The sequence below is a fragment of the Marmota marmota genome, unplaced genomic scaffold, assembly GCF_001458135.2.
Source record: "Marmota marmota marmota unplaced genomic scaffold, marMar, whole genome shotgun sequence".
In the NCBI taxonomy this organism is placed as follows: Eukaryota; Metazoa; Chordata; class Mammalia; order Rodentia; family Sciuridae; genus Marmota; species Marmota marmota.
Window position 1 is genome coordinate 22,350,727 of NW_026000229.1, and position 4,383 is coordinate 22,355,109.

Sequence of the window (4,383 nt, forward strand, 5' to 3'; positions counted from 1 at the left end):
TCAGGGGTGAATCAGAAGTCAGCCTAGCTCTTTCTAGAATCAAAATTTTTTTCTTCCTTTTTTCTTTTCTTTTTTCCCCCAAATTATCCTTGGCTAATGTCACAGGCCAAAAAGTATCTTTATTTGTAATGGAGCAGGATGTCACATTATTTTAGATTCTCAAAATTAAATGTTTTCAATTCAATTCAGAGAAGTATGAAAAGTGGTAGAACATAGAGTTTGGATATGTTAGTCTTTCATTTTTTCTTTCTCTCTCATTCACCAACATACACCACACACACACACACACACACACACACACATCCTCTGCTATGCACACTGAGGATGTTTTGTGTTTCACTTAGTTCAAGACTTTCAGCCATTGGATAAGCCAACAGCTTTTAAGAGTTGTTCATAGGTTATAATGTCCATATGGTGGTTGGAAGCATAATTTAATTCTCATTTCTGCTGCAACAAACTCATAGAATATCTTTTTATTTTTAATTTTTATTTTTCTGTGGTACTGGGGATTGGACCCAGGGTTTCTATACCACTGAGTTACATCCCCAGACCTTTTTATTATTTTTTCTTTTTTTAAAATTAATTAATTTTTTAGTTATACATGACAGTAGAAAGTACTTTGACATATCATACATACATGGAGTATAACTGCCCATTGTTGTGGTTGTACATGATGTGGAGTTACACTGATTGTGTACTGATATATGAACATAGGACAGCTATGTCTAATTTATTCTACTGTCTGTCTCATTTTTGCATTGAATCTGTATAGTGCTTTTGGTAGTATGGCCATTTTGACAATATTAATTCTGCCTATCCAAGAACATAGGAGAATTTTCCATCTTCTAAGGTCTTCTTCAGTTTCTCTCCTTAGTGTTGTGTAGTTTTCTTGTAGAGGTCTTTCATCTCTTTTGTTAGATTGATTCCCAAATGTTTTATTTTCCTTGAGGCGATTGTGAATGGGATAGTTTTCCTAATTTCTCCTTCTGTTGACTCATCATTGATGTATTAGAACACAATTAATTTATGGGTGTTAATTTTATATCCTATTACTTTGCTGAATTCATTTATGGGTTCTAAAAGTTTTCTAGTGGAGGTCCTTAGGTCTTCTAAATTTTGAATCATGTTGTCAGCAAATAGGGATAGTTTGAGTTTTTCTTTTCCTATTTGTAGCCCTTTAATTTCTTTCTTCTATCTAATTGCTCTGTCTAGAGGACTATTTTGTATAGAAGAGGTAAAAGAGGGAATCCCTGTCTTATTCTAGTTTTTAGAGGGAATGCTTTCAATTTTCCTCCATTTAGAATGATGTTGCCTTGGGTTTAACAAATATAGCTTTTACAATATTAAGGTGTGTTCCTACCATCCCTAGTTTTTGCTAGTGTTTTGAACATGAATGGACGCTGTGTTTTGTCAAGTGCTTTTTTTATATCTATTGAGATGATAATGTGATTCTTGTCTTTAAGTTTATTGATTTGATGAATTATGTTTTTTGATTTCCATATGTTGAACCAACCCTGCATTCCTGGGATGAACATCACTTGATCATAGTGTACTACATTTTAAATATGTTTTTGTATGTAATTTGCCAGTATTTTATTAAGAACTTTTGTATCTATGTTCATCAAGGATATTGGTCTGAAATTTTCTTTCTTTGATGTGTCTTTGCCAGGTTTTAATATCAAAAGGGGATACTAGCTTTAGGAATGAGTTTGGAAGGGTTCTCTCCTTTTCTGTTTCATATAATAATTTGAAGAGGATTGGTGTTAGTTGTTCTTTGAAGGTCTGGTAGAACTCAGCTGAGAATCTGTCTAGTCCTGGGCTTTTTTTTTTTTCTTGATAGGCTTTTGATGGCATCTTCAATTTCATTGCTTGAAATTGATCTGTTTAAATTTTCTATGTCCTCCTGTTTCAATCTGGTTAGGTCATAAAGTCTAGAAATTTGTCAATGTCTCTAAGATTTTCTATTTTATTAGAGTATAAATTTTCAAAATAGTTTCTGATTATCGTCTGTATTTCAGTAGTGTCCATTGTGAAATTTCCTTGTGATATTTGATTGTGAATTTTAGTAATTTGAGTTTACTTCCTCTTCCTCTTTGTTAGTTTGACTAAGGGTTTATCAATTATATTTTTTTTTCAAAGAGCCAACTTTTTGTTTTGTCAGTTTTTTTGGATTGTTTCTTTTGTTTAAATTTCATTGATTTCAGCTCTAATTTTAATTATTTCCTATCTTCTACTGCTTTTGATGTTATTTGTTCTTCTTTTTATGGGGCTTTGAGATGTAATTTTAGGTTGCTCATTTGTTGACTTTCTGTTCTTTTATTTTTTTATTTTTTTTTTTTGAGAATTTTAATATTTATTTTTTTAGTTTTTGGCAGACACAACATCTTTGTTTGTATGTGGTGCTGAGGATCGAACCTGGGCTGCACGCATGCCAGGTGAGCGCCCTACCGCTTGAGCCACATTCCCAGCCCCGACTTTCTGTTCTTTTAATGAATGAGCTCAATGTAATTAACTTTCCTCCTAGCACTGCCTTCATAGTGTCCCAGAGATTTTGATATGTTGTATCCCTATTCTCATTTACCTCTTAATATTTTTTTTTATTTTGCCTTTAATTTCTTCTGCTATCCACTCATTATTTAATAACATATTATGTAGTCTCCAGGTGTAAGAGATAGCTTTATTTTGTTTTGTATCATTGATTTCTAATTTCATTCTATTGTGATCTGATAAGATGCAGGGTATTACCTATTCTTTTGTATTTGCTACGAGTTGCTTTGTGTCCCAAGATATGGTCTATATTAGAGAAGGATCCATATGCTGCTGAGAAGAAAGTGTATTCAGTCATTGATGGATGAATATATATATTCTATATGTCTGTTAAGTCTAAATTATTAATTGTATTTTTGGGTTTTATAGATTCTTTATTTAGTTTTTGTTTGAAGAATCTATCCAGTGGTGAGAGAGTTGTGTTAAAGTCACCCAGTATTATTATGTTGTAGTATATTTACTTCTTGAAGTTGAGAAGGGTGTGTTTGATGCACGTAGATGCTCTATTGTTTGAGGTGTAAATATTTTTAATTGTTATATCTTGTTGATGTATAATTCCCTTAAGCAGTATGAAATGTCCTTCTTTGTCCCTTCTGATTAACTTTGGCTTGAAGTCCACTTTTTCTGATATGAAGCTGGAAACTCCTGCTTGTTTATGAGATCCATGTAAATAATGCCCCCCCCCCTTAGTCTGTGGATATCTTTGCGTATGAGGTGAGTCTCTTGGAAAAAACATATTGTTTGGTCTTGTTTTTTAATCCAATCTGCCATTCTGTGTCTTTTGATTGATGAGTTTAAGCCATTTACATTCAATTTTTTTATTGAAATATGATTGATATGATTTTTATTCCCTGTCATTTTGGTTTATTCCTGGTTTTTAATTTGAACTAGTTTCTCCATTGATTGACTATTCCTCTAGTGTAGTTCTTCCCTTTGCTGGTTTCACTTTTATTTTTTATTTCTTCTTTATAAAATATCTTATTAAATATGTTCTATAGTATAGGTTTTCTAGTTATAAATTATTTTAACTTTTGTTTATCATGGAAGATTTTTATTTCATCACCAATTCTGAAGGTTAATTATTCTGGGTATAATATTCTTGGCTGGCATTTGTTTTCACTCAGAGCTTGGTATATATTATTCCAAGATCTCCTACCTTTGAGGGTGTGGGCTGAGAAATCTGCTGAGATCCAGATTTGTTTCCCTCTAAATGTTACCTGTTATTTTTTTCTCTGGTAGCCTTTAAAATTCTATCCTCATTCTGTGCCGCAGTCTGGCTGGGCACAATCAGGAGCCACTTGTCAAAAGAAACTAACTTTATTTTTAGAACCACACACGCCAAACAAAACAGCCTCTCAGGAAAAATCCTCAGAGCCTCAACTGCCACCACCGGCTTTCCACAAGCCTCTCTCTCCAACCCAAGCCTCTCTCCACCTCCCACAATCCTCCTGCTCTTGAGGCCGATTGGCTGGGTCACGTGGGCGGAGCCAAAAAAGTCCCCCAATGAGCAGCTCCGTGGTCTGAAAGGGCAGGGAAACAGCCCAATGAGCATCACCGCAGAGGAGCCAATCAGCTAGATGTTGCTGGGGCCGCTGTGAGCCAATCATCAGCCGGCAGCTGGAAGTTTGCTGGGGCCCCTTCGGCTGTGGCTCTCAACATCTCCCCCTCTCTGTTTAAACAACAAGCATGTGGCTTAGGGACCGTGCCTGCCTTAGATTGTCCAATAGTACATATGGTCCTTACCCGTTAGGTTGGTACCATTGCAATTGGATCTTACTCATCACTGACTACCGGTCCAATATACAGCCACACCTGTGGAGAGGTCTTTGTACCAGC